The sequence below is a fragment of the Andrena cerasifolii genome, unplaced genomic scaffold (assembly GCF_050908995.1).
Source record: "Andrena cerasifolii isolate SP2316 unplaced genomic scaffold, iyAndCera1_principal scaffold0789, whole genome shotgun sequence".
NCBI classification, from domain to species: domain Eukaryota; kingdom Metazoa; phylum Arthropoda; class Insecta; order Hymenoptera; family Andrenidae; genus Andrena; species Andrena cerasifolii.
Window position 1 is genome coordinate 1 of NW_027485681.1, and position 13,041 is coordinate 13,041.

The 13,041-nt window shown below is 21.0% G+C and overlaps 1 long non-coding RNA gene across 1 annotated transcript; it reads right to left on the reverse strand.

Annotated features, from left to right (window-relative positions):
• Window positions 1-3,157: 3,157 nt before the first annotated feature.
• LOC143378168 (uncharacterized) lies at window positions 3,158-7,933 on the reverse strand. The gene is made up of 2 exons (XR_013087738.1): window positions 4,711-7,933; window positions 3,158-4,512 (listed from the first exon to the last, which is right to left on the reverse strand). It is a non-coding gene; the product is annotated as an uncharacterized LOC143378168 (long non-coding RNA).
• Between the last annotated feature and the right edge of the window lie 5,108 nt (window positions 7,934-13,041).

A 13,041-nucleotide genomic window follows, 5' to 3' on the forward strand; every position in this document is an offset into this window, starting at 1 on the left:
ATTTACCAATTTTTTCCTCTAATTTATTTACCTATTTTTTTATTTACCTTTTTTGTTTGGTTTATTTACCTATTTTTCTCTATTTATTTACCTATTTTTCTCTAGATAATTTACCTATTTTTCTCTATTTATTTGCCTATTTTTTTCTCTATTTCATTTACCTATTTTTATCTATTTATTTACATATTTTTCTCTATTTATTTACCACTTTTTTCTCTATTTACTTACCTATTTTTTCTCTATATATTTCCCTATTTTTTCTCTATGTATTTACCTCTTTTGTTTTCTCTATTTATTTACCTATTTTTCTCTAGTTATTTACCTCTTTTTCAGTATTTATTTACCTCCTTTGTTTCCTCTACTTCATTACCTATTTTTTCACTGTTTATTTACCCATTTTTTTCCTATAATTTATTTACCTATTTTTTTTATTTACCCTTTTTTTTATTTATTTAGCTATTTATCTATATTTATACACCAATTTTTTCTCTAGATAATTTACCTATTTTTTCTCTCTTTATTTACCTATTTTTTCTTTATTTTATTTACCTACTTTTTCTCTGTTTATTTACCTATTTTTCTCTATTTATTTACCTATTTTTTCTCTTCTTATTTACCTATTTTTCTCTAGTTATTTACCTACTTTTTTCTCCAATTTATTTACCTATTTTTCTGTTTATTTACCTATTTTTTCCTCTAATTGATTTACCTATTTTTTTATTTACCTTTTTTCTTTCATTTATTTAGCTATTTTTCTCTATTTATACACCTATTTTTTCTCTAGTTTATTTACCTATTTTTCTCTATTTATTCACCTATTTTTTCTCTATTAATTTATCTATTTTTTCTCTAATTTATTTACCTATTTTTTCTCTAGTTTATTTGCCTATTTTTTATTTACCTTTTTTTGTTTGGTTTATTTACCTATTTTTTCTCAAGATAATTTACCTATTTTTTCTCAAGATAATTTACCTATTTTTTCTCAAGACAATTTACCTATTTTTTCTCTATCTATTTGCCTATTTTTTCTCTAAATTATTTACCTATTTTTCTCTATGTATTTACCTATTTTCTGTTTTTATTTACCGCCTTTGTATTCTCTACTTCATTACCTATTTTTCACTATTTCTTTATCTATTTTTTTCTCTAATTATTTGCCTATTTTTTTCTGTTTAGTTACCTATTTTTTCCTCTAATTTATTTACCTATTTTTTTATTTACCTTTTTTTCCTTGATTTATTTAGCTATTTTTCTCTATTTATACACCTATTTTTCTCTAATTTATTTCCCAATTATTTCTCTGTTTATTTACCTATTTTTTCCTGTAATTTATTTGTCTATTTTTTCCACTAATTTATTTACCTATTTTTCTCTTCTTATTTACCTATTTTTCTCTAGTTATTTACCTACTTTTTTCTCCAATTTATTTACCTATTTTTCTGTTTATTTACCTATTTTTTCCTCTAATTGATTTACCTATTTTTTCATTTACCTTTTTTCTTTCATTTATTTAGCTATTTTTCTCTATTTATACACCTATTTTTTCTCTAATTTATTTCCCAATTATTTCTCTGTTTATTTACCTATTTTTTCCTGTAATTTATTTGTCTATTTTTTCCACTAATTTATTTACCTATTTTTCTGTAATTATTTACCTCTTTTTTCTCTATTTATTTACCTATTTTTTCTCTCTTTATTTACCTATTTTTTCTCTATTTTATTTACCTACTTTTTCTCTGTTTATTTACCTATTTTTCTCTATTTATTTACCTCTTTTTTCTCATTTTATTTACCTATTTTTCTCTAGTTATTTACCTACTTTTTTCTCCAATTTATTTACCTATTTTTCTGTTTATTTACCTATTTTTTCCTCTAATTTATTTACCTATTTTTTTATTTACCTTTTTTCTTTCATTTATTTAGCTATTTTTCTCTATTTATACACCTATTTTTCTCTTGTTTATTTACCTATTTTTCTCTATTTATTCACCTATTTTTTCTCTATTTATTTGCCTATTTTTTTCTCTAAAATATTTACCTAGTTTTCTCTATATATTTACCTATTTTCTGTATTTATTTACCTCCTTTGTATTCTCTACTTCATTACCTATTTTTCACTATTTCGTTATCTATTTTTTTCTCTAGTTATTTACCTCTTTTTCAGCATTTACTAACCTCCTTTGTTTCCTCTACTTCATTACCTATTTTTTCTCTGTTTATTTACCAATTTTTTCCTCTAATTTATTTACCTATTTTTTTATTTACCTTTTTTTGTTTGGTTTATTTACCTATTTTTCTCTATTTATTTACCTATATTTTCTCTATATATTTACCTATTTTTCTCTCTCATTTATTTACGTATTTTCTTCTCTGTTTATTTACCTCTTTTTTCCTATAATTTATTTACCTATTTTTTTATTTACCTTTTTTTTATTTATTTAGCTATTTATCTATATTTATACACCAATTTTTTCTCTAGATAATTTACCTATATTTTCTCTCTTTATTTACCTATATTTTCTCTATTTTATTTACCTACTTTTTCTCTGTTTATTTACCTATTTTTCTCTATTTATTTACCTACTTTTTCTCTATTTATTTATCTATTTTTTCTCTAGTTATTTACCTATTTCTTTCTCTCATTTATTTACCTATTTTTTCTCTGTTTAGATACCTATTTTTTCCTTTAATTTATTTACCTATTTTTTATTTACCTTTTTTTCTTTGATTTATTTAGCTATTTATCTATATTTATACACCTATTTTTTCTCTAGATAATTTACCTATTTTTTTCTCTATTTTTTTACCTCCTTTGTTTTCTCTATTTATTTACCTATTTTTTCGCTATATATTTACCTATTTTTCTCTCTCATTTATTTACGTATTTTTTCTCTGTTTATTTACCAATTTTTTCCTCTAATTTATTTACCTATTTTTTTATTTACAGTTTTTGTTTGGTTTATTTACCTATTTTTCTCTATTTATTTACGTATATTTTCTCTATATATTTACCTATTTTTCTCTCTCATTTATTTACGTATTTCTTCTCTGTTTATTTACCTCTTTTTTCTCTATTTATTTACCTATTTTTTCTCTATATATTTACCTATTTTTCTCTCTCATTTATTTACGTATTTTTTCTTTGTTTATTTACCAATTTTTTCCTCTAATTTATTTACCTTTTTTTTTATTTACCTTTTTTGTTTGGTTTATTTACCTATTTTTCTCTATTTATTTACCTATTTTTTCTCTAGATAATTTACCTATTTTTCTCTATTTATTTGCCTATTTTTTTCTCTATTTCATTTACCTATTTTTATCTATTTATTTACATATTTTTCTCTATTTATTTACCACTTTTTTCTCTATTTACTTACCTATTTTTTCTCTATATATTTCCCTATTTTTTCTCTATGTATTTACCTCTTTTGTTTTCTCTATTTATTTACCTATTTTTCTCTAGTTATTTACCTCTTTTTCAGTATTTATTTACCTCCTTTGTTTCCTCTACTTCATTACCTATTTTTCACTGTTTATTTACCCATTTTTTCCTATAATTTATTTACCTATTTTTTTATTTACCCTTTTTTTTTATTTATTTAGCTATTTATCTATATTTATACACCAATTTTTTCTCTAGATAATTTACCTATTTTTTCTCTCTTTATTTACCTATTTTTTCTTTATTTTATTTACCTACTTTTTCTCTGTTTATTTACCTATTTTTCTCTATTTATTTACCTATTTTTTCTCTTCTTATTTACCTATTTTTCTCTAGTTATTTACCTACTTTTTTCTCCAATTTATTTACCTATTTTTCTGTTTATTTACCTATTTTTTCCTCTAATTGATTTACCTATTTTTTTATTTACCTTTTTTCTTTCATTTATTTAGCTATTTTTCTCTATTTATACACCTATTTTTTCTCTAGTTTATTTACCTATTTTTTCTCTATTTATTCACCTATTTTTTCTCTATTAATTTATCTATTTTTTCTCTAATTTATTTACCTATTTTTTCTCTAGTTTATTTGCCTATTTTTTATTTACCTTTTTTTGTTTGGTTTATTTACCTATTTTTTCTCAAGATAATTTACCTATTTTTTCTCAAGATAATTTACCTATTTTTTCTCAAGACAATTTACCTATTTTTTCTCTATCTATTTGCCTATTTTTTCTCTAAATTATTTACCTATTTTTCTCTATGTATTTACCTATTTTCTGTTTTTATTTACCGCCTTTGTATTCTCTACTTCATTACCTATTTTTCACTATTTCTTTATCTATTTTTTTCTCTAATTTATTTGCCTATTTTTTTTCTGTTTAGTTACCTATTTTTTCCTCTAATTTATTTACCTATTTTTTTATTTACCTTTTTTTCCTTGATTTATTTAGCTATTTTTCTCTATTTATACACCTATTTTTCTCTAATTTATTTCCCAATTATTTCTCTGTTTATTTACCTATTTTTTCCTGTAATTTATTTGTCTATTTTTTCCACTAATTTATTTACCTATTTTTCTCTTCTTATTTACCTATTTTTCTCTAGTTATTTACCTACTTTTTTCTCCAATTTATTTACCTATTTTTCTGTTTATTTACCTATTTTTTTCCTCTAATTGATTTACCTATTTTTTCATTTACCTTTTTTCTTTCATTTATTTAGCTATTTTTCTCTATTTATACACCTATTTTTCTCTAGTTTATTTACCTATTTTTCTCTATTTATTCACCTATTTTTTCTCTATTTATTTATCTATTTTTTCTCTAATTTATTTACCTATTTTTTCTCTAGTTTATTTGCCTATTTTTTATTTACCTTTTTTTGTTTGGTTTATTTACCTATTTTTTCTCAAGATAATTTACCTATTTTTTCTCAAGATAATTTACCTATTTTGTCTCAAGACAATTTACCTATTTTTTCTCTGTCTATTTGCCTATTTTTTCTCTAAATTATTTACCTATTTTTCTCTATATATTTACCTATTTTCTGTTTTTATTTACCGCCTTTGTATTCTCTACTTCATTACCTATTTTTCACTATTTCTTTATCTATTTTTTTCTCTAATTTATTTGCCTATTTTTTTCTGTTTAGTTACCTATTTTTTCCTCTAATTTATTTAACTATTTTTTATTTACCTTTTTTTCCTTGATTTATTTAGCTATTTTTCTCTATTTATACATCTATTTTTCTCTAATTTATTTCCCAATTATTTCTCTGTTTATTTACCTATTTTTTCCTGTAATTTATTTGTCAATTTTTTCCACTAATTTATTTACCTATTTTTCTCTATTTATTCACCTATTTTTTCTCTATTTATTTATCTATTTTTTTCTCTATTTTATTTATCTATTTTTATCTATTTATTCACCTACTTTTTCTCTATTTATTTATCTATTTGTTCTGTAGTTATTTACCTATTTCTTTCTCTCCTTTATTTACCTACTTTTTCTCTGTTTAGTTACCTATTTTTTCCTCTAATTTATTTACCTATTTTTTTATTTACCTTGTTTCCTTGATTTATTTAGCTATTTTTTTCTATTGATACACCTATTTTTCTCTGTTTATTTACCTATTTTTCTCTATTTATTTACCTCTTTTTTCTCATTTTATTTACCTATTTTTCTCTAGTTATTTACCTACTTTTTTCTCCAATTTATTTACCTATTTTTCTGTTTATTTACCTATTTTTTCCTCTAATTTATTTACCTATTTTTTTATTTACCTTTTTTCTTTCATTTATTTAGCTATTTTTCTCTATTTATACACCTATTTTTCTCTTGTTTATTTACCTATTTTTCTCTATTTATTCACCTATTTTTTCTCTATTTATTTGCCTATTTTTTTCTCTAAAATATTTACCTAGTTTTCTCTATATATTTACCTATTTTCTGTATTTATTTACCTCCTTTGTATTCTCTACTTCATTACCTATTTTTCACTATTTCGTTATCTATTTTTTTCTCTAGTTATTTACCTCTTTTTCAGCATTTACTAACCTCCTTTGTTTCCTCTACTTCATTACCTATTTTTCTCTGTTTATTTACCAATTTTTTCCTCTAATTTATTTACCTATTTTTTTATTTACCTTTTTTTGTTTGGTTTATTTACCTATTTTTCTCTATTTATTTACCTATATTTTCTCTATATATTTACCTATTTTTCTCTCTCATTTATTTACGTATTTCTTCTCTGTTTATTTACCTCTTTTTTCCTATAATTTATTTACCTATTTTTTTATTTACCATTTTTTTTATTTATTTAGCTATTTATCTATTTTTATACACCAATTTTTTCTCTAGATAATTTACCTATATTTTCTCTCTTTATTTACCTATTTTTTCTCTATTTTATTTACCTACTTTTTCTCTGTTTATTTACCTATTTTTCTCTATTTATTTACCTACTTTTTCTCTATTTATTTATCTATTTTTTCTCTAGTTATTTACCTATTTCTTTCTCTCATTTATTTACCTATTTTTTCTCTGTTTAGATACCTATTTTTTCCTTTAATTTATTTACCTATTTTTTATTTACCTTTTTTTCTTTGATTTATTTAGCTATTTATCTATATTTATACACCTATTTTTTCTCTAGATAATTTACCGATTTTTTTCTCTATTTTTTTACCTCCTTTGTTTTCTCTATTTATTTACCTATTTTTTCGCTATATATTTACCTATTTTTCTCTCTCATTTATTTACGTATTTTTTCTCTGTTTATTTACCAATTTTTTCCTCTAATTTATTTACCTATTTTTTTATTTACAGTTTTTGTTTGCTTTATTTACCTATTTTTCTCTATTTATTTACGTATATTTTCTCTATATATTTACCTATTTTTCTCTCTCATTTATTTACGTATTTCTTCTCTGTTTATTTACCTCTTTTTCTCTATTTATTTACCTATTTTTTCTCTATATATTTACCTATTTTTCTCTCTCATTTATTTACGTATTTTTTCTTTGTTTATTTACCAATTTTTTCCTCTAATTTATTTACCTATTTTTTTATTTACCTTTTTTGTTTGGTTTATTTACCTATTTTTCTCTATTTATTTACCTATTTTTTCTCTAGATAATTTACCTATTTTTCTCTATTTATTTGCCTATTTTTTTCTCTATTTCATTTACCTATTTTTATCTATTTATTTACATATTTTTCTCTATTTATTTACCACTTTTTTCTCTATTTACTTACCTATTTTTTCTCTATATATTTCCCTATTTTTTCTCTATGTATTTACCTCTTTTGTTTTTCTCTATTTATTTACCTATTTTTCTCTAGTTATTTACCTCTTTTTCAGTATTTATTTACCTCCTTTGTTTCCTCTACTTCATTACCTATTTTTTCACTGTTTATTTACCCATTTTTTCCTATAATTTATTTACCTATTTTTTTATTTACCCTTTTTTTTATTTATTTAGCTATTTATCTATATTTATACACCAATTTTTTCTCTAGATAATTTACCTATTTTTTCTCTCTTTATTTACCTATTTTTTCTTTATTTTATTTACCTACTTTTTCTCTGTTTATTTACCTATTTTTCTCTATTTATTTACCTATTTTTTCTCTTCTTATTTACCTATTTTTCTCTAGTTATTTACCTACTTTTTCTCCAATTTATTTACCTATTTTTCTGTTTATTTACCTATTTTTTCCTCTAATTGATTTACCTATTTTTTTATTTACCTTTTTTCTTTCATTTATTTAGCTATTTTTCTCTATTTATACACCTATTTTTTCTCTAGTTTATTTACCTATTTTTCTCTATTTATTCACCTATTTTTTCTCTATTAATTTATCTATTTTTTCTCTAATTTATTTACCTATTTTTTCTCTAGTTTATTTGCCTATTTTTTATTTACCTTTTTTTGTTTGGTTTATTTACCTATTTTTTCTCAAGATAATTTACCTATTTTTTCTCAAGATAATTTACCTATTTTTCTCAAGACAATTTACCTATTTTTTCTCTATCTATTTGCCTATTTTTTCTCTAAATTATTTACCTATTTTTCTCTATGTATTTACCTATTTTCTGTTTTTATTTACCGCCTTTGTATTCTCTACTTCATTACCTATTTTTCACTATTTCTTTATCTATTTTTTTCTCTAATTTATTTGCCTATTTTTTTTCTGTTTAGTTACCTATTTTTTCCTCTAATTTATTTACCTATTTTTTTATTTACCTTTTTTTCCTTGATTTATTTAGCTATTTTTCTCTATTTATACACCTATTTTTCTCTAATTTATTTCCCAATTATTTCTCTGTTTATTTACCTATTTTTTCCTGTAATTTATTTGTCTATTTTTTCCACTAATTTATTTACCTATTTTTCTCTTCTTATTTACCTATTTTTCTCTAGTTATTTACCTACTTTTTTCTCCAATTTATTTACCTATTTTTCTGTTTATTTACCTATTTTTTCCTCTAATTGATTTACCTATTTTTTCATTTACCTTTTTTCTTTCATTTATTTAGCTATTTTTCTCTATTTATACACCTATTTTTCTCTAGTTTATTTACCTATTTTTCTCTATTTATTCACCTATTTTTTCTCTATTTATTTATCTATTTTTTCTCTAATTTATTTACCTATTTTTTCTCTAGTTTATTTGCCTATTTTTTATTTACCTTTTTTTGTTTGGTTTATTTACCTATTTTTTCTCAAGATAATTTACCTATTTTTTCTCAAGATAATTTACCTATTTTGTCTCAAGACAATTTACCTATTTTTTCTCTGTCTATTTGCCTATTTTTTCTCTAAATTATTTACCTATTTTTCTCTATATATTTACCTATTTTCTGTTTTTATTTACCGCCTTTGTATTCTCTACTTCATTACCTATTTTTCACTATTTCTATATCTATTTTTTTCTCTAATTTATTTGCCTATTTTTTTCTGTTTAGTTACCTATTTTTTCCTCTAATTTATTTAACTATTTTTTATTTACCTTTTTTTCCTTGATTTATTTAGCTATTTTTCTCTATTTATACATCTATTTTTCTCTAATTTATTTCCCAATTATTTCTCTGTTTATTTACCTATTTTTTCCTGTAATTTATTTGTCAATTTTTTCCACTAATTTATTTACCTATTTTTCTCTATTTATTCACCTATTTTTTCTCTATTTATTTATCTATTTTTTTCTCTATTTTATTTATCTATTTTTATCTATTTATTCACCTACTTTTTCTCTATTTATTTATCTATTTGTTCTGTAGTTATTTACCTATTTCTTTCTCTCCTTTATTTACCTACTTTTTCTCTGTTTAGTTACCTATTTTTTCCTCTAATTTATTTACCTATTTTTTTATTTACCTTGTTTCCTTGATTTATTTAGCTATTTTTTTCTATTGATACACCTATTTTTCTCTAGTTTATTTACCTATTTTTATCTATTTATTTGCCTATTTTTTCTCTTCTTATTTACCTATTTTTCTCTAGTTATTTACCTACTTTTTTCTCCAATTTATTTACCTATTTTTCTGTTTATTTACCTATTTTTTCCTCTAATTGATTTACCTATTTTTTTATTTACCTTTTTTCTTTCATTTATTTAGCTATTTTTCTCTATTTATACACCTATTTTTTCTCTAGTTTATTTACCTATTTTTCTCTATTTATTCACCTATTTTTTCTCTATTAATTTATCTATTTTTTCTCTAATTTATTTACCTATTTTTTCTCTAGTTTATTTGCCTATTTTTTATTTACCTTTTTTTGTTTGGTTTATTTACCTATTTTTCTCAAGATAATTTACCTATTTTTTCTCAAGATAATTTACCTATTTTTTCTCAAGACAATTTACCTATTTTTTCTCTATCTATTTGCCTATTTTTTCTCTAAATTATTTACCTATTTTTCTCTATGTATTTACCTATTTTCTGTTTTTATTTACCGCCTTTGTATTCTCTACTTCATTACCTATTTTTCACTATTTCTTTATCTATTTTTTTCTCTAATTTATTTGCCTATTTTTTTTCTGTTTAGTTACCTATTTTTTCCTCTAATTTATTTACCTATTTTTTTATTTACCTTTTTTTCCTTGATTTATTTAGCTATTTTTCTCTATTTATACACCTATTTTTCTCTAATTTATTTCCCAATTATTTCTCTGTTTATTTACCTATTTTTTCCTGTAATTTATTTGTCTATTTTTTCCACTAATTTATTTACCTATTTTTCTCTTCTTATTTACCTATTTTTCTCTAGTTATTTACCTACTTTTTTCTCCAATTTATTTACCTATTTTTCTGTATATTTACCTATTTTTTCCTCTAATTTATTTACCTATTTTTTTATTTACCTTTTTTCTTTCATTTATTTAGCTATTTTTCTCTATTTATACACCTATTTTTCTCTAGTTTATTTACCTATTTTTCTCTATTTATTCACCTATTTTTTCTCTATTTATTTGCCTATTTTTTTCTCTAAAATATTTACCTAGTTTTCTCTATATATTTACCTATTTTCTGTATTTATTTACCTCCTTTGTATTCTCTACTTCATTACCTATTTTTCACTATTTCGTTATCTATTTTTTTCTCTAGTTATTTACCTCTTTTTCAGCATTTACTAACCTCCTTTGTCTCCTCTACTTCATTACCTATTTTTTCTCTGTTTATTTACCAATTTTTTCCTCTAATTTATTTACCTATTTTTTTATTTACCTTTTTTTGTTTGGTTTATTTACCTATTTTTCTCTATTTATTTACCTATATTTTCTCTATATATTTACCTATTTTTCTCTCTCATTTATTTACGTATTTCTTCTCTGTTTATTTACCTCTTTTTTCCTATAATTTATTTACCTATTTTTTTATTTACCTTTTTTTTATTTATTTAGCTATTTATCTATATTTATACACCAATTTTTTCTCTAGATAATTTACCTATATTTTCTCTCTTTATTTACCTATTTTTTCTCTTCTTATTTACCTATTTTTCTCTAGTTATTTACCTACTTTTTTCTCCAATTTATTTACCTATTTTTCTGTTTATTTACCTATTTTTTCCTCTAATTTATTTACCTATTTTTTTATTTACCTTTTTTCTTTCATTTATTTAGCTATTTTTCTCTATTTATACACCTATTTTTTCTCTAGTTTATTTACCTATTTTTCTCTATTTATTCACCTATTTTTTCTCTATTTATTTATCTATTTTTTCTCTAATTTATTTACCTATTTTTTCTCTAGTTTATTTGCCTATTTTTTTATTTACCTTTTTTTGTTTGGTTTATTTACCAATTTTTTCTCAAGATAATTTACCTATTTTTTCTCAAGATAATTTACCTATTTTGTCTCAAGACAATTTACCTATTTTTTCTCTATCTATTTACCTATTTTTCTCTATATATTTACCTATTTTTCTCTCTCATTTATTTACGTATTTTTTCTCTGTTTATTTACCTATTTTTCTCTATCTATTTGCTTATTTTTTCTCTAAATTATTTACCTATTTTTCTCTATGTATTTACCTATTTTCTGTTTTCATTTACCTCCTTCGTATTCTCTACTTCATTACCTATTTTTCACTATTTCCTTATCTATTTTTTTCTCTAATTTATTTGCCTATTTTTTTCTGTTTAGTTACCCATTTTTCCTCTAATTTATTTACCTATTTTTTTATTTACCTTTTTTTCCTTGATTTATTTAGCTATTTTTCTCTATTGTTACACCTATTTTTCTCTAGTTTATTTACCTATTTTTATCTATTTATTTGCCTATTTTTTCTCTACTTTATTTACCTATTTTTTATCTAATTATTTACCTATTTTTCTCTATTTATTTACCAATTATTTCTCTGTTTATTTACCTATTTTTTCCTGTAATTTATTTATCTATTTTTTCCTCTAATTTAATTACCTATTTTTCTCTATTTATTCACCTTTTTTTCTCTATTTATTTATCTATTTTTTTCTCTAATTTATTTACCTATTTTTTCTCTAGTTTATTTACCTATTTTTGTCGATTTATTTGCCAATTTTTTTCTCTATTTTACTTACCTATTTTTTTTATCTATTTATTCACCTACTTTTTCTCTATTTATTTATCTATTTGTTCTGTAGTTATTTACCTATTTCTTTCTCTCATTTATTTACCTACTTTTTCTCTGTTTAGTTACCTATTTTTTCCTCTAATTTATTTACCTATTTTTTTATTTACCTTGTTTCCTTGATTTATTTAGCTATTTTTCTCTATTGATACACCTATTTTTCTCTAGTTCATTTACCTATTTTTATCTATTTATTTGCCTATTTTTTCTCTACTTTATTTACCTATTTTTTATCTATTTATTTACCTTTTTTCTCTATTTATTTACCTCTTTTTTCTCTATTTATTTACCTATTTTTTCTCTAGATAATTTACCTATTTTTCTCTATTTATTTACCTATTTTTTCTCTGTTTATTTACCAATTTTTTCCTCTAATTTATTTACCTATTTTTTTATTTTCCTTTTTTTGTTTGGTTTATTTACCTATTTATCTATATTTATACACCTATTTTTTCTCTAGATAATTTACCTATTTTTTTCTCTATTTTTTTACCTCTTTTGTTTTCTCTATTTATTTACCTATTTTTTCTCTGTTTATTTAACTATTTTTTCCTTTAATTTATTTACCTATTTTTTATTTACCTTTTTTTCTTTGATTTATTTAGCTATTTATCTCTATTCATACACCAATCTTTTCTCTAGATAATTTACCTATTTTTTCTCTCTTTATTTACCTATTTTTTCTCTATTTTATTTACCTACTTTTTCTATATTTATTTACCCATTTTTCTCTAGTTATTTACCTACTTTTTTCTCTAGTTTATTTACCTATTTTTCTCTATTTATTCACCTATTTTCTCTATTTATTTATCTATTTTTTCTCTAATATATTTACCTATTTTTTCTCTAGTTTATTTACCTATTTTTATCTATTTATTTGCCTATTTTTTCTCTATTTTATTTTCCTATTTTTTTATCTATTTATTTACCTACTTTTTCTCTATTTATTTATCTATTTTTTCTCTAGTTATTTACCT